Source organism: Pseudorasbora parva, chromosome 20, assembly GCF_024679245.1.
Source record: "Pseudorasbora parva isolate DD20220531a chromosome 20, ASM2467924v1, whole genome shotgun sequence".
Taxonomy (NCBI): Eukaryota; Metazoa; Chordata; class Actinopteri; order Cypriniformes; family Gobionidae; genus Pseudorasbora; species Pseudorasbora parva.
This window is the reverse complement of record NC_090191.1, coordinates 36,955,980-36,978,455: the sequence shown is the minus strand read 5'-3', so window position 1 is coordinate 36,978,455 and position 22,476 is coordinate 36,955,980. Positions and strand designations below refer to the sequence as shown.

The 22,476-nt window shown below is 37.5% G+C and overlaps 1 protein-coding gene across 2 annotated transcripts in view; it reads left to right on the top strand.

Moving 5' to 3' along the window:
• The window catches only part of cdk17 (cyclin dependent kinase 17), a 53,179-nt gene that overhangs the window by 4,490 nt on the left and 26,213 nt on the right, over nucleotides 1-22,476 (top strand). The window contains exon 1 of one of the 2 annotated variants that reach the window (XM_067428236.1): nucleotides 11,015-11,177. The exons of the other annotated variant lie outside the window; for it this stretch is intronic. The gene's annotated coding sequence lies outside the window, so the exon portion shown is untranslated. Of the gene's footprint in view, nucleotides 1-11,014; nucleotides 11,178-22,476 lie in introns of those variants that run through there. 2 annotated transcript variants of the gene reach the window in all.

Sequence of the window (22,476 nt, the reverse complement as noted above, 5' to 3'; positions counted from 1 at the left end):
ATTAACGATCAATTAATCGATTAATCGTTAACCATAATACTGAAATATGCGTCTACAGCAGTGGCTTATAGCCGACAGCATGACAGTAGGCCTATGTGCAATGCTGCTCAAAACGCCATATTCTTCACCAAATGAATGATAAGGATTTTTATCTAAACAAAGGGCTATGGGATTGTAAAATTAGTCGATGTTATTTATAATTTAATTACATTAGGCTACTTATTTAATTACCAAATATAACATGTAACACAACACGAACGCCGCCTCAGATCTGTTATTCAGAATTTGTGGACGCACTTGCAAGAGCAACGTGCTGAAACGTCACCTAAACCCAGTTAATTCAAAACGATTTATTAAAATATTGTTTTCATTAATGTTATGTAATGTGACAGTCCCAATCATAGTTATTATTAGTTGCGCGTTGCTGTTTGAACTGCACGAGCTGAAGCTGATGCGCTGAATCAACACTGGTAAGTTACACTGAAGCTTTGCTAGCACGTTATTTAACTCAACAAAAAGCTTCCTATATGAGATTAATCAGATTTATATAAAGTTAACAAAATATTACAAATTATATATCTTAACAAAATGATGCGAATGGACAAGTGAACTTGAATTGAGTTGCTGATATTCATATTCAGAATGGGAGACGCGTGGTGTTCACGTGCTCTAGGAACAACGCTCTGAACACAGCACCTAAACCCAATGACTTTACAACCATTTATTAAAATAGTGTTCTCATTTCTGTTATATAATATGATCGTCCCAATCATCGTTATTATGCATTGCTCTGCATGCGCTAAAGCAGAAGCACTGAATGAAAACCGGTAGCCACCACTGACTGCAGCCATTTGTTAGTGCGTTTTATTTCGCTTGAAAGAAACGCATCCTATATGACTGATCACATATATTACGTCACAAAATAAATGTAATATTACAAATTACTTCAGCACAATCTGATGCGAATGCACAAGTGAACTAAGTTACATGCGCGAGTCAGAATGCGTGACTCATGTTGTGCATGCGCTCTTCCTGGATCAACGCAATGAAACACGGCAAATAAACCCAAATAATTAACAATCACAATGTTTTATTAGGCTACAATAGTGTTCTCATTAATGTTGTAACATGACAGTCCCAATCATAGTCATTATTAGCTGTGCATTGCTGTTGGAGCTGCACGCTGAAGCTGATCACCGCCACGCTTTTACTACCGCTCACCTCTAACGTTAATTATTAACCAAATGCATCCTTATGAGATAAATCAGCTAAAGATAGGCCTGCACAAAATAAACACAATATTACAACTTACATTTGCACAAAACAAAAGGCTGCGAATGCACATGCAAGCTTGCAGTCATGATGAAGGTGTGACTCCAGCTGTAAAATGGTTCCAAATAGAACTCGGGCACGCTCGCATCATTTTTCCTCCCGTTTCCTCACGCACGCGCATGACCCTGCTTAATCGATGATCGATAAGTCTTATCGATCAAATGTCTTATCGACAATTAATCGATCATCGATTAATCGTTGACATCCCTAATGGCTTTGTAAACCCAATTAATAAGCTGCTAGGAGCATCCATTCCGGCTGTAGCGGTGACATTTGAGTGAGGCGGAGGTAGCTTTCCCGCGAGTGGGGGTGGTTTTGGCACAGCCAGCGTTTGAGAGCAGAGAATACTGCTCATTTTTTCAAGATTTTGATCTCTTATTTTATTTACTTGGCAACTTTTATTATCATTTAAATTTGGCTGGGTGGTTAATAACATTTTTCTGTGGTGTGACAAACTCAAAAAGTTTAATATGAAAAAGTGGTAGAGTATCCCTTTAAAAATGCATACTGAGTGACTGAAACATTTTTTAAATCATATAATACATTTGTTTGTTTACCTTGAGTTGACAGTTTGAACATAGCTACCGTATTTTCTGGACTATAACTACTTATTCCGGACTATAAGTAGCATCAGTCAAATATGCGTCATGAAGAGGAAAAAAAACATATATAAGTCGCACTGGACTAAAAGTCACGTTACGGCAGAGGAAAGAGACCGCCCGCTCACTGTGCGTAATCAAGCTGCAGAAAGAAAGCCTGACATGAGTCAGAAACTTGTGAGGGACTGGCGAAAAGCAGAGTTTACTTTAACTGCAATAAAGAAAACAAAGAAAGCGAATTGCGGACTGAAAGCAAGATGGCCAGAGCTGAAGGGGATGGGGGGCATTTTATTTGTGTTCAGTCTTTCTAAGTTGCTGTCTAGGCTGCAGGAGCAGCATAGAGCGCCCTCTTGTGGCTATATACGTAGCTAAATGTATATTCTTGTCAGTCAGTATGAATTAAATTTGATATATAAGTCGCACCTGACTAGAAGTCGCAGGACCAGCCAAACTATGAAAAAAAAGTGTGACTTATAGTCTGGAAAACATGGTAGTTGTTTCCTTTTAAAGGTTGAAACAGGTTAAATGAGTTGAAACAATGTTTACAATTGAACAATGTTAAAGTGTTCTCCGATATCGATACATAGAGGGTATGTAGCTTATTTAAGAGCAAAAATTGTCCAGATAGTTTTACAGGTCCATTTACAACCCTAGAAATTGTCCCTAGGATAATGTAAAGGACTAATGTTGAGCTCTGCTCTTATTGGCTTATTTCACCAGCTCACACAAGTTCAGTTGTTCAGCGAAGCAGCTCGTGAGTCCTGACAGAACACAGAACGACTGAATGACACTTTAAGCAGAACATCTCAAATGGAGATTGATAATATGCATCTTACTTGTTTACTTGTTTCAGATCTGCGCATGTGCACGAGAGAGAGCTTGCGTGCATATGGTTGCCAGATTGCACATGTTTAGGTAAAACACCGGATAGTATACATGTTCTTTTCACAAAAAAGCTTTGATTGAGGGATTTAAATGACTGAAATCTGGCAACTGCCAGCACGAACACTCTTCTTTTTTCCCAGACAAAACCAAAACCATTGCTTTTTGTTCAAGTTTTTATTTTTAAAATACATTTTAGACTTGTCTTTTTTCGTCAACGATATTGCATGTTTATATAACGTTAGTCACATTGTAGGCTACGCAGTGACGTACATGAATGTGTGATGTGCACGTGTGATGTACTCTGAAATACAAGATAATATAAAATACAAAATATTAACCTTTGTCATTAGACACTAGTTTTGTATGGTACCGTCATTTATACAATGCTGTCTCTAGGAAACTTTCAGTTTAATCAGAAGTGGCACATTTCACATAACACATTTTGTTTAGATATAAGCTAATTTGAATGTTGTTGTTGTATTGCCAGACGGACTTTATGCCATACCTCAGGTTTTTTGTGAAACGTCGCCACTGGTGTAAATGTGAGAAAATAAAGTAGCCAGCATGTTTCTCACTCTAGAATCATGCAATGATTTGGTCTCATGGTGTTTGTGGGTAAGGTAAGGTAAGAGACGGAGGAAACACATTGTTGCAGGCATTAATGTAACTTGACCTGTGCAAAGCTCCTCGCAGTGAGGCAGTGGGTTGTTATATGAGAATCAATGTCTCTTGTTCTCTTTGCAGTGGGGTTCTTGTACATTCAGTAGGTCAAGGACACGATGGGATACCGTTAATTTGTTGAAGAACAGCTGATGCTCTGCATACAGTACATACACCTCTGACTGCACACCCACTTGCTTCCTCCCACCACAAACTTTTCATAAAAGCCTATAGTCAGACAAACCGGATACAAAAGTCAGCATTGTTCCATCTGTTGGTCTCTGCTCTGGTCTTTCTTAAAGATCAGACCGTCTTTCTCACGTAAGCCACAGAACATCATTCATCAATCTTCCTGATTACTTTTGAAATGGGTTTTGGTTGCCTGAATGAGTTGACTTTTTTGTTTTTAGAAATTAGACTGGGGTCAGGCTCACCTGCCTGCATGATTGGACACGTTCTTGTGAGACTTATTAATGGGTACCAAAACAAAACAACTAACCTTTTCTAAGAGGAGTTTAAGGCGTTTACAAAATGTCTAGCTACAAAAAAAAAGAAGCATATACTGCCAGCACAATAATTAATTTGAAAAACAAAATTTGATAATAAAAAAACAACAAAGTTTTCGCATTAAATTATGGAATTTTTGTATTTATAAAATGTTTTGTATTATTTTTAATTTGTTATATAATTATTCTATTAAATATAATAATCTGTATTATGTATTTAATAATAATAATAATAATAATTATTATTAATAATATTATTGTATGTTCTAAAGTCTTATGAGTTACTGGTAGCCAATCTAACTAATTAAGTCATCCGTTCTTGGTCGACCATTATAACCTTTTATGTTGTTGTTATTATTATTATTATTATTATTATTATTATTATTATTATATGATTATATTTGTTAAATGTATTATATTTATTAAATTTATTATATAATTAATAATATATAATGTATTATATATTTTTATTTAAATTGTATTAATATTATTAGTTATATAATTATAAAATATTATTTGTGTTAATTCTATTCAATTAAATATACTAAATATGTTTTATAATTATATTTTATTATTATTGTTATTAGTAGTAGTATAGTCATATGAACTGCTGGTAGCTACTAATCTCATAATATAATTAATACATAATGTATATTCATGTGATTTATCATGGTGGGATTTAAAAAAAAAGCCAACCTTTGTGATTTAATAATGTGGCTTATTATATATTTTATATTAGTCTCTTTCTGATACATATACATAATATATATGTATGTGAATAGGTATTTTTAATAATATATTTTTGGTACAGTTGAGGCCGTGATATGAAAGTTGTTTTTCAGCTCATGTCTTTACCTCTATGCTGAATAGTTCACGTTCATGAAGTGGTTCACAGTTTTTGGACCCTGTTAGCAATGTAAATGTCTTCTAGAAAGGGCATGTTGCTTTTGGTAACCAGAATTCTCTCCATTTTTCTCCTCTTTATTGTGTCTCTCTGGTTTTCTCTCTAAAGCCCCTTTTCCACCAAAATTACTCGGAACAATTTGTAACAGGAACTTTTTTTACAGGAACTTTTCAACCCCCCCAGACCTGTAACTGTCTGCGTTTCCACCGTGATCTAAAGTACCGTGAAGATTAGGCAAATTAGTCCGGTGATGTAGGACTGCGCGCGACTGCTCCTTCAAGTCAGTGACGGACAGTAATCATTTTTACGCGACACTAGCCACGTTTACAAGCACACTTTTTTTGTCATTCCGATTGAAAGATTTAGTGGACTGTTTACATGAGACGTTATCTAAACCGATCTGGCGTTTACATGTGATGACTTTCAATCGCAATCATTTTGTCACATGCAGTTTGTCTGCCGCATCAAAAATGTCAACGCTGTTTTCTCCACCAGCTGGAATGTGTTAACTGTAGCCATAGCAACTCTTAACGGCCACCAGGACTAATACAGTATTATATAAGCTATTTATTTGTTGTAAAGTGTAATAATCATCTCAGAAATAACTAATTCTTCTGTCAGGTGCATTTAAAGTAAAAACTGCCTTGGGCAATATACGCTTTGTCATTATTCCAACATTATCTTCATAACTTACGAAATAAAAAGTTTACCCCTCAGAAAAATGAACTTTCCTCTCTTGTCAACATGAGCGCGATGCGCGCTGTCGGGTCCTTACATGACGTGACAGCGCGCATCGCGCTCATGTTGACAAGAGAACCTTGCAAAAGACTTTTAAAAATGTCGGTTGAAATAAAATGCTAAATCAATCAGCATGTTCAGCGCCCAAGTCCCGCCATTCCTGAACTTTGAAAAAGTACTACCTCGCGAGCAGGGCATTTGGAGGGGGAAATATTTACCCGGAACTTCATTTAGACCCTGGTTCCTGCGGTCAAAACACACCGAGTACCACCCCAAATTTCCTGGTTCCTGGGTAAAGTTCCTTCGGTGGAAAGTCCGCTTAATTCTCATTCTCAAGGATATGTCCCAGATCTGTTGCCATCACATTTTCTGTATTGACAGTGACTGCTCCAACTGTGATTATTCCACTTTCTTTGGCTCAGTTATTAATTATAAAATATATTAATTATTATTGGAGGTGAGCATGGCCACGGATTGTTCAGAACCTTCTTTTCTGCCTTCCTTAAAGAAGAAGTGGCGAACCTCACAGGAAATGACCTAATTAGAGAGTTCATGCATGTCCCTCTCATCACTGTAATGACATCATATTCCTGTCATGTTGTGCTGCTGTTTGTGATTCAGGACTCTGAGATTGACATTAAGTATTTGCCAAGTCATGCGGAAACTTCCCCAAATGGTTCTGTAATCTGCCAATGGCTAGTTAAACAATGTTAACCTTTCAGGAGGAACAACCAGTTACCAAACACAGGAAGAGAGGGGTGTAATACAGACCTAAATGAGGGCAAACTCTTATGGTGTGTTATCCGGGTGTTATGAGAGAAAAACTATTGTAGCCTGTAGCCCTGGATCCTGCACCCCTCACAATGAAAGATATTTGAAACATGCAAGGAATGTGTGTGTGTGTGTGTGTGTGTGTGTGTGTGTGTGTGTGTGTTTATTTGTGTGCTTGTTGTCTTTTCCCTCAAGTCCTCGTTTGGTTTCCAGAACAAGACTAATAGCTAGAGATAGATCTAATCAATTTGACTCATATTCTTTGCTGCTATTCAGACTTTTCTACTTAATTGTTCATTAGTTGAGCTGCGTGATTAATTGGAAATCATAACTTTTTCACACACAAAAAAAAAAAATCACGATTCTCTCACAGTTCTGAACAGACAACTAAACAAAATAATGTAATTTACTAGAGGTACTGACAAAATGTTTATTGCTGCAGTGTATTTAAATCCACAGTCCTTTACTCTTTTTGGTTAAAAATGATCCAAAATCCATTTTTTAGCAATTACATACCCAGCCAGTCCTTTACCTTAGCCTGATTCACAACGGTAAGCTTGTAATAATGAGTCATAATTTGAGTGGTACTGGTAGCTTTCCACTGAAAATGCAACCATGTCTTTGCGTCATTGCGTCACATCTGTACACATAAAGGAGGGGTCTATTAGGCAATATCGCATGTGAGGATGCTGCAGGTGGCGGATCATTTATAGCCTTTTCTAATATTCTGTGTGATTAATGCTAATCAAACACCAATGAAAATAGAAAACCACCACATGCTTGGCTAAATAACTAAAATATATTTATTAAGAATCAGTGTATAGTTAAATTATAGAATGAAGACTAAGCAGTTTTATATTAGTTTTTTTTCTTTCTTTCTTGACTTGCTGTTAAATAGACCTAAAGTAGCTGAAAAATAAAGCACTGTTATATACAATTAAAAATCTATATATAATTATTATAAAATTACATTCAAAAAATATTAAATTACGCGTATCATGAAATCAGATTTTGGTCATCCCAACCTGTTGAGAAGTGAAAGGTTAGTGAATGATAACATGATTGATAATGTGATCTCTGTAAGGATGCTCACATTGGTAGTTATTACAGCAATTAGAGGAGGGAATGGTCAAAAACCAGCGCAGGAACATGCTGGCCAAGTGAATTTTAAGTTAAAAAAATACAACAATGAAACATAAGTTATGTTGTCGTATTAATCATATCATCTGTTTAGTATCAGTATTGAGGTATTTTAGTCTGGTATCATATCGAAGTCATAATTTTGGTATCGTGACAACACTGCACATATCATGCAATGCTGATGTTGTTAACATTAACAATTTGAGTACAACGTATAACAATATTAATGATTTGCACGGTTTGATATGATATGAGCTAAGTGATCGCTAAATTTAAGCACCGTTGGTAGTATGATTTTATTGTAAGGCTTTTTTCTCAGTTGGTCAGAACAAAAGTGTCAGACATGTAACTTGCTAAGAGGACAAGTTCTTATTTTGTTCATACTTCAAAGACGTAGAATCTGTGATTCTGAAGTACAGTATCCTCACCGGTGCGGTGACTGACAGCCGCACGTACTCCTCATAACATTAGATTCATCCACGCTGAGGAGCAATTGCAGATTTACAAACAGATGGCGACAAAAATGGACTGCAGATTTAAAATGCTTAATTGATCAGAATTAATGATTGACTCACTGGTACATACTTCACTCGTTTCATTACTGGATGAATGTCGTTAAATGATTCAGTAATAATGATGTAATCAAAAAAAAATCGTTATTACAAGCGCCATGTTGCTTTCAAAAAGGGATGTTCTTTTCATAGCCAATGTGTAGCCATCAGTGTTTATGTTCCGAACTATAAACTTTTATCCCAGTACTTCTGATATGAATATTTGTAACTGGAATAATGAAACTGTGTGAAAAGACTGTTTTAAACAGCGGCTCAGCGGCTGCACCAACGAGTATTTGAATGTTCCGATGTGATTTTGTCAAAGGTTTAATCGACACGGGAGAAACATTGTCATTTAGGAATGAGATCGCTTGGGTGTTTGAATCAAGATCAGCGATTAATCGTGCAGCTCTGATTTAATATCTGCTGATCTCTTCAAATAACTTCAGTTCCTGAAACTAGTGTATAGTGCTAGCAATAGCATGGGTTCATTTGTGTCTGCCCATGTAAATGTATCTGTACATTTAGCATGTGATGTGAGTGTATGTTTCTTGTCTGTGTGTGTGAGCCTGTTCCTGGTTCTGCTCTCTCTCCAACCAAACTCCATATTGAAAGGTTTCTTTGTATGGCGCCGGACTGAGCCAGACTGCTTCTAGATCCCACAAATACACACACACAACACACACAAAATTCCTACAGTACCATCCAGTGCCATCTCACATTTGGTCCAACTGTGTTACATTTGCTCTCTGCGCCATATAGTGGCCTACTTTCCTCTGTGGTCATTGCTTTGACACCATTTGTGCCATGTGTGTCAGTCTGTAAGTGTGTTATGCGCTGATTGGCTGATAATCTCTTTGAATCTGCATCAGGCTTTCACACAGGACATAAGGCTGCTGGCTGAGAAGGATATTCTATGCAATATTTCTAACATTGTTCTACATTACAAAGCAATACTAAACCATAATAATGGGCCTTTAAAAATATAAATTATTTTTATATTATTACAAATTTGAGTTCAGTGAATGATAGACGAACATCTGGATATCCTACCACATAGACTAGCCGTGTTAATGGTTTATGCTGTTAATTTGTCCATCATGGACTGCGTGACTTCGCCACTTACTGTGACTAACAGACTACTTAAAATTTGGTTGACTAAGCCTCTTCTCATCGACAAACATTTAGTTGACTATTAGGTGACAACCCTAGTAAGGAGCAAGTACACTGGTCACTACATATTGGGACACTGATGGCGATACATTTTGGGTGACATGCTAGAGGAGCATTGTACAACATCACAACAGGTATTTATGAACAGCAGCAGAAATGGCATTGTCATTTACATTCTTTTTTGAAGTTATTTAAATTACAGTATAATAAATACATTGCTTGTTACATACACAATATATTGGCCACCGTAAATATAAGAGATAAGAGAACTTGGCCAGTATGTGTAATTAAACAATAGATTATCCTTCAGCTGAGACACTTCAGATGCACAATGTTCACCATGGTTTTGCAGTGCTTGAAATATTATTGAAAAATAGTTAAAGGTGCACTGTGTACATTTCAGCGGCATCTAGTGGTGAGCTTATGAATTGCAACCGCCCACTGCTCACCCCTCCCTTTCAAAGCACCTAGAGAATCTACGGTGGCTGACACAGGACAAAGATGTCTTCGTCTGAGACAGCAGAGACTAGCTAGCTCTCTGTAGAGCATTTTGTCCGTTTAGGGCCACTGTGGGCAGGGCAAAATGGTGACTTCACTATAAGGAGACCTGCGGAGTATGTAGATAGAAATGGCTCATTCTAAGGCAATGAAAACATGACTGTTCATTATATAAGGTCTTTATACACCACTAAAAACATAGTTATGTATATTATATTACTACATCTCTGACCCTAGATCCTCATAAATATTACACACTGCACCTTAAAGGTCCCGTTCTTCGCGATTCATCTTTCAAACTTTAGTTAGTGTGGAATGTTGCTGTTAGAGCATAAATAATACCTGTAAAATTATAAAGCTCAAAGTTCAATGCCAAGCAAGATATTTTATTTAACAGAAGTTCCCTTTCAAAGCCTACAGCGAACGGCCGGTTTGGACTACAGCAGGAAGTGCAGGGATGTAATGATGTCACTAGAATCGTTTGTTGACTAACCCTCCGCCCACAAGAACACGCAAAAAAGGGGTGTGGAGTTGTTGCTCTCTCACGTGGAGAAGAGCGCGCATTCAGCGCTTGCATCTCCCCGTTATGGTAAGAGGCGGGACCTTTCCGTGCAAAGTGTGCTAAGCTGCTGTCCAATCACAACACGGGAAGCGCTGGCCCAATCAGAACTCATTACGTATTTCTAAAAGAAGGGACTTCATAGAACAAGGAAATCATCAGGCCGTTTTTAGGACAGAGAAAACAGCGCTGTACAGATAAGTACATTTTTTGAAAAATACTGTTTTTTTTTACACGCAAAACATGAACTCATGTTATATTGCACACTGTAAACATAATCAAAGCTTCGAAAACATATGTAGAACGGGACCTTTAAAATGGAAAATAGTTATAATTGTGTGCTTGGGACATGGCTTCTAATGGTGAGACTTTTTTTTCTCAATAAGTATGTCTTAATTTGGATTTCTACATCTTGCACCATGAATGTGCCATGTCTAAGCCACTGTCATAAAAAGTTCAACTTTAAAGAATGCGTTTTGAGAGAGACCTCTGCACTTTCACTCTAGCTGTTTCAAGAACGTGTCCTGTGTGAACGGCCCCCTAAGGACGCGGTTCCAGAACTGTCTGTTCCAGTGAGAGTGTGTCTTTTGAGACTTCTTTCATCCTACCTTTAAAATATTTATGGCGAGGCACACCGATAAGGGAACAGACACTTTGGTGTCACTCGCATTCGACTGAAGGAGTGTGTGTGTTGCCCACAGTGATCTCACTGCCTCACATGGTGTTTACATTCCAGCGTCTCTAAGCGACAGCGGATCGTCACAGATCTCTGCACTCGTCTTTTTTTCTCATTTTTCTGCAGTGAAGCACACTTTGTTCTTTTGGATGGAGGTTGATAAAGTTACCTGGAGTTTGTCATCTGTGAGTCAGAGTTCATTTTTTACTGTTTTGAATGATTGTGCGCCATCTGTAATCTCATACGTCTCATGTTTGAATAAAGAAAATATATTATTTGAAATCGGTGTTAAAGGAATGTTCCGTTTTTTTATTACTACATTCTGTCACAGAAAGTAATGTCTATGTGGCTAGGAATTGCTTATTGATTTATAATTTAATTTTATATCCTATTTTTCCACGACACTACAGAGGACACGTGATTTGGAGAATCGATAGATAATTCTATTCACTGTTCAGTTTGGTATTATTGAGGTGCTATTATAATTTCTATCCTTTTGAATGTTTCTGTTTTTATATTAACTTTTTTGCTGTTGTATTTTTAGTTTCTTTGTAATTTTGGTGTTTTTTTCCATGTTTAATAGTGTTTTTTTTTATGTGTCTAGTCTAATATCTATTAGTGTGTATATGTGTGCGTGTCATTCAGTTTTAGTAGTTTTAGTACACCATGGTAAACTTAATGAAAATGAGATGCTGTCTTGGGAACTAGTTGAAATAAGTTTAAATGTCTTAAATACTTTATTACATTTAAAGTTGATTTAATTTTAAGTGATTTCTTTTGGTTTTAGTTTCAAAATAAGCAATTATAGTTTAGTTAATTACAACATTAGTTCTATTTATTAAACTTTTGCTATGTGAGACATAAAGTTTAAATGGATAAGTTCAACATTTTGTTTGGGAGGGAAATGCATGCTTAACTTGCGGTAAACCTGAAAAAAATTAGGCTAATCCTTTTCATTTTGCCCTCTAATTTTAATATCTCAATCCCATAATTCCCTCTTTGTGCAAGGTCTGCTTTTAAAGCATATTCCGTTTACCCTATAGGCTGTCCTCACAGTTTGATCACAGTAGGTCATTTTTGTTTTATTCCTCAGGTCTTGGGTGATTTATCTGATGTCTGGAAATATCTATGCACATGATCTGTCATAGGAACAGGCAGGGCCGTGGGGGTTTTAGCACAGCACTGTGTTGTGCAGAGTCAAACAGAAACAGAGCTCATATCAGGACTCTAAGTGTGTGACATGAGATGGACAGCCTCAGATTTGTTATACGCAGAGATGTCATTATTATGGTGTTGTGAATACTGGTTAGCATCGAATCCAAACCTGGTGGTTAGTTAGCACTGTGAGTTGTAAAGTAGGTATGTTGTATTGGGTAAAAGAGTAGATTGGTTGATGCAGATCAACCCTTCATTAGTGGGTCACACTTGAAAAAGGGGATGAATGCATTTCCTAAATTGAGGTGTGACAACAAAGCTCTCAACCATTATTTGTTATGCTTTTGGTACTTTGCTTGTCATTTAAGAGATTATTTAATTGGACAAAAACTGTGCTACAAGATGAGTTATGAATATTTGCTAACCATTTTCCCCAAATAAGAAAGGCCGTACATTTTAAATGGATATCTAAGTTAAAGGCCCCCTGCAGTCAATAATTTTATCCCTTAAAACCCTTCTTTGATAATTAAAATGACATGTTTAAATGTGTTTTGCATGCTTCATTTAGGATAGACGGACCCATGAATTTGTCAACTGAACTTGTTTGTTATTGACAGTGTGAAGGAAAAAAAAATCAATATACACACTTTTTCTGGTTATTAATTGAGAGCAGGAGAAGGGAATGATTAACTTTGAGTCAGATGGGCGTTAAACTCCCTGTCCAAAGTTTGGCTGGGTTACATCACCTGCTGAAGCAGCTAACGCATTGCGGTGCACCATTCCACATAAACCGACCTACTTTTCTTTTTTTTCCTTTTTTTTTATTATCCCATTTGCACTGATTTTCCCAGTTCCGTTTTTATAGCATCAAACAAATGTGTGGTTTTTTTTTTAGCTTCATGTTTATTTATAGTTGTGTGTATACTCTAGAACATTGGCCTAAGGATGTAGCAAAACCCTTTTTGGCAGTGCGTAACAATACCCAAAGGGCCAAGAAGTCTCACCACATGTTTTTGTTGCCCCTATTGTGGTGTCTGTTTGTGAATCTGCTCTGGAATGCCATTCACCTGCTGGGGGGACAATGACAGGAAGTTTGTGGTCGTCATGTATACACGCCTTTAAAGAGGATCGTGGAATTAGCAGCCTTCTGCCAGTCAGGTGTCAGGACGGTCAGCCACACAGATAAACAGCTGCCCTATATCTGGAGGTGTTCAATATCAGCTGAGGCCTCCGTCGAAGTGGCAAATGTGCTCTTTCTTTGCAGAGATTTTGATTTTGACCTCTGCGTCTTTCAGTGTATTTTGCTGAAAGGTTTGTTGTGGCAGGAAGCTGGGCTGATAGAGTGGTGAAGTGACACATCTGGGTGATGGAGGGAAGCTGGCCTGTGCTACGGGCTAAAAATATAAGGCTAAGTAAAGTAATGGAGCATCTCTCGGGTAGAGAGAGAGAGACTGAATGTGGGACATGGCAGATGCTTCTGGGACACGGAGGGATGGGTGTTCTTATTCATTGACCTGTTAGTACTCGCCCTTTTTAAACTACTTCATCGCTCACCAGCTTAATAACTAAAAGTACCATCTTCTTATTATTACAGATACGATACACGTGACATTTAAATATGATGATTGTTTAGTAAAATGTCTCATAAAATTTTTGACCACCCTAATTCATGTAAGAGTTTCTGCTTATTTAGATGACATGCTTCTGGATTATTTGAGCTGTTGGATATATAAATGCACACATAAATACATTAAAAATATAGATTTATTCAATAGCCAAGCAATATTGTCAGGGAAAAGCAATAGCTGTAAATGAATTTTTTATGCTTTGTTTGGACATACACATACATCATGGTTATGGTGATTTTTTTTTTTTTTTTTTTTTTTTTTTTGGTCAGTTTTTAGTAGTTTTGTCATGATAATTTGATCAATATAAATTTAATATCAGCAAATTTACCGCATTTTCAAAACCACACGGGACAACTAACATATCAATATTTTTTATGTTATTGTACACTTTTTTGTCCTTCCATTGAATTTGTAGGCAATCAATATTTTCAAGCTTCAAAAAGTTCATGACACATCGTAACAGTCATCCATATGATATGAATGAAGCTGTAATATCCAAGTATTCTGAAGACACAATTGCTTTATCTGATTTTCATTTAGCCTTGGCCACCAAAGACGATAACTATATATGTTTCTTCACTCAATGTATTTGTGTTTTTACAATAAGGTAATTTTGTTACACACAGAAGCTTACACACAGTACAAGATGATTTTAAACTTTTAAAAATGTTTATTTTTTTAAAATGGCACAAATAAATAAAATACAATAAAGATACAAATTAGATACACAGTGCTTTAAGTATTTTTTGGCAAACAGTTGAAATGGCTGAGAGAGCAAGAAAAAGGGAATGCAGTATGCACTTGAGGGATGTATGCATGACATAATAAGCAAATGATTAGAGAACCATTTCATCAAATTTGAAGATAAAGCATATAGGTCGCAACGCAAGCAGCAGCCACCTCATACGCTGACCATTCAAATGGGAAATACAAATTTGTAATCTTGTTAAATATTGCGATATTCGATATGTGATACTATATTCGAGTGTAAAATCTATTTAAATAAAAAAGGAGAATGAAACCATTTGTGTTTCACATTCTCTCTGGGAAAAGAAAGCATCGCTACAACTTCTGAAAGTGACCAGCAGTGTGTTAGCAAATCGTTCGTGTGTGCGTGCGCGTGCATGTCAGACAGAGCGAGACTGCAAGTTATTGTTTTTTGCAAATTATTGCGTTTTATACGTTTTTTTTTTTTTTACATCAAGCAAGTCATGTGCCCAGTCTATTCTCTGCTCTATGCGTCGACCTAAAACTTTTAGGTCTATTAAGGTATTCCCATCAGTATGTGTGCTCCTTTCAAATGTTCAGCCTTGTTGGTCATGTGGTCAAAGACTGTAATGTCAGTCTGACCTTACATTGACACGTGTGCGCATGTGTGTATCAGAGATGGAGAACAGGCAGTTCCCTGCTGGAGTCAGTGCTGCTCTGTGCTTCATTCGTCATGGGGGATTGTGTGTGATCATCCTCTTATCTCTTGCAGACACCACACGTGCAGACACACACTTATGAGCATAATAAGAACATGGCAATAGTTTCTAGACTGCTGTGAGTGGGTGTTAGGGGAAGCCTGTGTGTATTTTCATTCATGTTTGCGTACACAATCTCCTATTTGCCTAATAGTCATAAGTTAGTGTACATTATGAAAAAAGACATTTTATGATGTTTGTACTCCGAACATGCCATGTGATACTTACTCTAAATTATGATTGGATTGTTATGTAGTTGATCTGGATAGCTACAGATGCTTCCAAGAAAAGTGTTGAGTTTGTTGACATTAAAAAAAATCACTCTTAAAGGGTTAGTTCACCTAAAAATGACATTTCTTTCACTCACCCTAGTGTTGTTCCACACTCGTAAGACCTCCGTTCATCTTCAGAACACAGTTTAAGATATTTTATATTTAGTCCGAGAGCTTTCTGTCTCTCCATTGAAAACGTATGTGCATTATACTGTCCCTTTCCAGAAGGACCAGAAAGGTAGAAACATCATCAAAGTAGTCCATATGTGACATCTGTGGGTTAGTTAGAATCTCTTGAAGCATTGAAAATACATTTTGGTCCAAAAATAACAAAAACTACGACTTTATTCAGCATTGTCTTCTTTTCCGTGGCTGTTTTCAATCCTCAAACAAACATTTGAACGGGTTATGAATCAGCGGATTGATTCATGACTCGTAACGTGCCAAACTGCCAAACTGCTGAAATCACGTGACATTGGCGATCCGAATCATGAATTGATATGCTGATTCATGACCGTTTGAATCTTTATTTAAGGACTGAAAACAAACATGGAAGCTGAATAAAGTCGTAGTTTTTGTTATTTTGGGAACAAAATGTCAAATGTTCGAACTAACCCACAGATGTCACATATGGCACATATGTCACATAATGACATTAATATATTCATTAATGACAAATTTCTTTTTTTGGTGAACTAACTCTTTAAGGCATTAATGATGACGATATAGCTATATATAAAATGAATGATAAACACTGACAATCAGAATCCACCAGACTTTAGAGCACAGATGACAAAACTGCAGCGTGCGCTTAGAATGAACAGAATGTCCTCTGGTGTGGATGCTAATAGTTTTTTTTATTGTTATCGTTCTTGGTGAGAACGGTCTTTAATCGTACCTGAGGAATAGGACTGGGAATAAAAATGATTTGCGATTTAAAACACTATAGTAAATAATAAAATTGAAATATTTCCCTCACTGTTATTCAGTGGCGGCGCAGTCACAGATAAAGTCCTGCAATTGAGATGTTTTGATTTTAGGGATTGTGTGTGTTTGTGTTTACTTTAGGCTGACAGACGACATTATCTGTGTATCGCCACATTCCTGTCTCAAGGATTTTTGCTTGTGTTTGTGTGAGAAAAGTAGCGTCCGTAATGGAGGATGGTACTTCGCACAGAGATGCTGCTGGGACTCTTAATGATCGTGTTTGTTTTTCTCTTCTGATTTCTGACTTGAGAGTAATTAAGTTTGCATGCTGAAGATCTTCTGATGACATTTAAATTCAGGAAGGTGTTTGAGCTTCTGGAGAGACCCGAGGCCAGTGACGCACTGAATTTAAGAAGACGTCTGCGTCTGGACCTCGTCTCCATGACAAATTAATCTTGGTTTGTGCCCTGATGAATGGCTTGCTTTGAGATTTGCCAGCTGAATATTTCAGTGTTTGTATCAATGTGAGTGAGTTGATTTAAGATCAACATAATCCATTGTGGTTGATGCTGTAAGCTGAATAATCCACTCGAGTCTTTGTGTGTTTCATTTAGTAAACTGTGACTCAGCATATTACGAGTTAAATGGACTTCAAAATAATGAATAAATACTCCAGTATTGTCAATAAATAATCAAAGTAATTATACAGATATATTGTGCGTACTGGATACATTTTTTTGACTAATTTGGATAAATTAATGGCTTCACAATATAATAAAAATAATAATTATACTACCGTTAGTGCTGGACGATTTGACCTAAAATCAAAGTCTCGATTCATTGAACATTTGATCTTGATTACGATTAATGAACGATGATTATTATAATATTTTTTTTGCCCTCATAGTTCACTGACATAGTTTTTAGGCCTACTGTAAATATGTAACTGTAACTATTAAAGATGGGATATTTCTTTCTAATGAAAGTGCATAGGCGGAGAGTGTTTTGTGGCTGTCAAACACATTCGACCACATAAGCGTCTACACCACAAAAGTAATCCGATCGAATGCGTTTTCAACTACTGCTGGAAGTGGAAAGGCTCAAAACGTTTTAGACCCTGTTTGCACCTGTATTTAGCATCGTCCACTATTGGTCCGATCCACCAAAATGCATCTTAATACCAGGTGTAAATGGCCTTATTGATCCCAAACTTTTGAACTAGTTTTTTAAAGTATAATTCTTTCGATTTTAACTTAATATGCAATTTTAAGTCAATAAAGTCTGATTGTTACGTTACATGGTTAATTTATGTTCACCAGCACTTTGAACAAGAATGACTTCAGTGCCGTTCTTTTCTCAGAGAAAAGCTTAACTCCAAGTCTTCCAGAGTCGCGGTCAAGGCTGATACGAAAGACCGCCGCCGTTCGCCAGTTTCTGTGTTTACTAGAAGCACGCAATTGCAACTCGGCCGTCACTATGGCCCCGCCCACCGACTCTATACACGATGTGATTGGTCCGGCAAGAGTTAGGGGAATACAGCTCAGAAGGGTATTGAGAGTTGCTAGACGAAACTTGCAGGCAGATTAAATTTGCTGCCGCTAGGGTGCGTCTAGATTTCTAGGCTACTTTTATCATGCTCAAACACAGAAATGCGTCTTAAGCCTTTGTCATTGTGACCTGCATGCAGTCCTCTGTATGAATGCATTTATTCCTTCCATCTTCCCATCAGTCATCACATAAACCATTGGGCTTTACATGCTTTTTGTTTGCTGCCGGGGGGAGAGTGATTTTGAAGAGCGTGCTAATGACGCGCTGAAGTGCTTTAAGCATCGTCGAGTGGACAGGCAGATGAAAGAACCTCAGGACTGCCAGATCTGTCCATTTCTATGGCTCTAATTACGTTACGCTATGTAAACGACAGCGATGATACATCTTTGCAGATTTGCTAATGCACGCAAACACGTCAACAGGCCTTGATACCTTGCTGATGTCAGTGTCTGATCCAGAGCCTTGCTTTCAGAGGTGAAGTTCACATTTATTTTGGTTGCTAACAGATGGCTTTCTCCTGGTATTATAGTCCTGCTTGATTCAAACGGTTGGTTATGAAGCCGCTTGTACAGTCATGCGTGTAATATGCCTAATTTCACTCGCTGTTAAGCTTGCTAGCTGTCTCTCTTTATCTTTCTCTCTCGTGTTTGCCCTTTTTTATGTCGTTTTAGTCTCACTTGCCTGCAGTTTGGCGCAGAGGAGCAGAGTTGCCGTGGAGATCTCATGCTTTGTAGTCAAACACAAAGACATCATTCTGCTTCTTCTATGTCTTTCTCTCTCTCTCTGTCGCTCTCTTCTGTTTTGTGCTCGCTCACCCACTCTGTCACCCGCTCCATCTTTCTCTCTCTCGCTCTGTCTTTGGGCGTGCGAAGGGGTAAATTACAGATTCTGATCTGTGAGAAAGAAGATGCTGAGAAGTCCCAGGAAAGACTGTTGCCATGGCAATGGGAATGGACTTTTTGTTTGTGTGTATGTGGGAAGAGATAGAAAGAGAATTGAAAATGCCAATCTCGCCCGAGATTCCTCCAGCATTCATTTGAAGATTTGAGCTGTGCTTTCCATACTTCCCTTTTGATATGAGTGATGTACAGGTTAAAAATTTAGGTAGATTTTGGAGGGGGCATAATCCATTTATGATGAATTTGGGGGATTTTCTAACCTTATCAGTATGAACATTTTTTTTTTTTTATTTTGTTGTCGTTGTACATTATCATCAGTCTGATATAGCATGAAAAAAGTTTTCTTTTTTACGGAAATTACTTGTTTAAGTTAAAATCAAAGACTCATTGCTAGCATTTTTGTGTACCAAAATACATAATTAAATAGCATTTTTATAGCCTAGAAATCTAGATGCACCCTAGCGGCAGCAAACCTAATGTGCCCGCGAGTGTCGTCTAGCAACTCTCGATACCCTTTTGAGCTGTAATCGCCTAACTCTTGCCGGGCCAATCACATCGTGTATAGAGTCGGTGGGTGGGGCCATAATGACAACTGCCGAGTTGTATTTGTGTGCTTCTAGTAATCACAGAAACTGGCGAACGGCGGTCTTTCGAATCAGCTCTGATCGCGACTCTGGAAGACTTGGAGTTAAGCTTTTCTCTGAGAAAAGAGCAAAGAGCGGCACTGAAGTCATTCTGAAAAAGGGAAGATGTGTTTGGAGTTTTGCTGACCGGATATGGCGAATGTTTAATCTATCAACAAGCTCTGTTTCACCTTTGTTGCTCTGGTTGGTGGTAACGCTATCCTATCATGTGCAGAGAGAGTTTGAAAGACAACCGTTTATCCGCCCCTCGGATTGAGCTGTCAAGGGTGAGTTTCCAGACCAAACATCTTGATGTGGGTCTGGCTTGTCAGGCTAGCATTTTTACTCATAATTTGACATTTTGAAGAAGACCTACAGTAAAAGATCCAAAGGATATTATTTACCTTTTTATTCAGGATTCTTTGATAAATATTAAGTTCAAAAGAGGAGCATTTATTTTTTTTAAATAAATACTTTGCAACATTATAATTGTCTTTTACTGTCACGGTTGATCAATTTAATGAATCCTTGCTCAATAAAAGCATTCATTTCTTTAAAAAAAAGCTTTTCAAATCCACACACATTTGAAAGCTCAAAAGTAAAACCGACAAAATGATCTAGCTCGATTTCCAATGCAGGTGTTTTGAGTGGTTTCCAATTGCTTGGAAAAGTAAAACTCTTCAATAAAAGTTTTTTTTTTAGGTTGAGGTAGGTTTCACTGCAGTGTCACTAATGATATATTGCGAGATCTATAGAAATCTTAAAAAAATAAATAATGCTATAAGTCGAATAGAAATGGAAAAGAAATTATATTATTTTATAGCATTCTATACAATTACAAAATCAATTAGAATATATACAGAACACAGATAAACCATACTACTGTTGCATTGGTGTTTTAATTACTCTTCATGTTTAATCAGTCGAAAAATGTGTTTTATTCAACTACAACATTTGCTGGATGTATTTGTCCACAATAATATTAGGCATTTCCTGGAACTAATTAATCATGGGTCCCTCTGGTGCACTTCCTGCTGAATAAGTTTAGCGCTCTATAAGGCTCACCTCTCCCTATTTTGGGTAAAAATGTAAAGAAATACTGCTTTCTAATAAAATTTGAAATAAATGTATGATAATCCAAAAAATTTTTATTCGAATGAGGGATATAAATATATTAAAATAAAGAGAGGCTAATAGATGAATGTAACTTTTTTTTCCCATTTCAGAACTAGCAAAATTAAGGCAACTTAAGCCACGTTTTCACTGCAGGAACTTTCCTCAGCAACTAGGGACTTTGGGGTGGTACTCGGCAGTGTTGCACGGGTTGATCCAAAATGAGCGGGTTACCTGAAGTTATGAGTCATCCAAAAATATTTGTAATGATATTTGGGTAGCGGTTGGTCGGGTCGTTTATAATAAAGATGCCAATTAAACCTTTGTAATTTATATAGTACTAGACACAATTTACTATGAAATGCATTGGCAATGAGGATCCTCTGCGTTTTAAACGCATGTAGCTCAGTAATGTCACTTTTATGTATTTTATGAGAGGGGCAGGATTTTTGTTGGGAGAGACACGCCCTTTGATTAAACTGGATAAACTCATGCAGCATCTTAATTGTTAAGAAAACGAAACAAAGTAAATTAATAAATAAATTGACCCAACAATGAGCATTTACTACTTTAGTAGAAATGTGGGTCGGGTTCAATATTTTCTTTTTTTTTGCGGTCCGGGTTGCGGGCAGGTTATTTGAAAACGTTGGTCGGGTGCGGGCTGTTTATACATTTACCTGCGCATCACTGGTACTCTGTGTTTCGACTGCAGGAATCAGGGTCTAAATGAAGATTTCCCCTCAAACTGGCACTGCTTGCGAGGTAATACTTTTTCAAATTTCAGATACTTTCGAGGGTGGGACTTGCTGTTTGGTTGAGCTCATGTAGCATTTTATTTCAAGCTAAAATCTGTTGCAACAATGGAGTTTAAAAAATAAGAACGATGGACTGACAACGAGGTTCAGGCTTTATTAAGTTTATTTGCAGAGGATGAAATCCAGTGGGCTTTGGAAAGTCGTATGGAGTCCTACGTCACTGAACTAATCTTCATGGCACTTTAGACCGTGATAAAAACGCAGAAAGCAACAGATCTAGGGGAAAAATTCCTGGGAGAAATTGTTCAGAGTAATTTTGGTGGAAACAAGGCTTTGCTCTCTTCTGTATGGTGTCCAAATCTTCAAGATAACAGAGGCGGAGTTGGGTGAAGAGGTTGGTAGTTTTTTCCCCCTTTTTACTTTTTATCGGCAAGTCTGGGGATGACATTTTTGCGAAATCCCAAAAACTTCCATGCTGGTGAGCAAACTTTCCTGGAGTGCGGGTAGAGTGTCTTGTCTGTCATATCCGACGTCAAGTTTTTGGGCACCAGCGTTAAGGTGTAATACAGCCACCTACTGTATGCTGGGATGTCAACCAGATACTGCTGCTGGATCATTTACATGTCATGTTATTATGTGTTGTGTAATATTCATTTGAAATATTACGGTTATTGACAGTACCGGTATATTGCGACACCCCTAAGTAACAGAATATCACGGTGCGTCAGGTAGGTTTAGTGCTTTTTGCGTATCTTAGTGCATCTGTTTAGCTGCTAACCCAGTTTCTGTCTCTCCAGGCTGTGTTTAATTAGCCTGCTGTTTGATGGCTCTGGCTCTTGGCTGGTATGATGTTTGATGTCAGGCCTTCCTGCTCTAATTACCCTCGGTCTGTGGTGCCACCCGGCTGCAGGGGTCGTTTCAGAATTCAGCTGAGGCTGAGGGCAGCAGCAGTCCTCTCTGCTGGTGTTTTGTTTCTGTGTTATTGGGTGAAAAAAATGTGTTTATGTTTGCAAGCTCTGCAGGTTTCTGTGAGTGCTTGCGTTTGTGCCACTGTGAGTTTGGGATGTATTATCTTCTCCTGTTCCTCCCCCAGCCCAC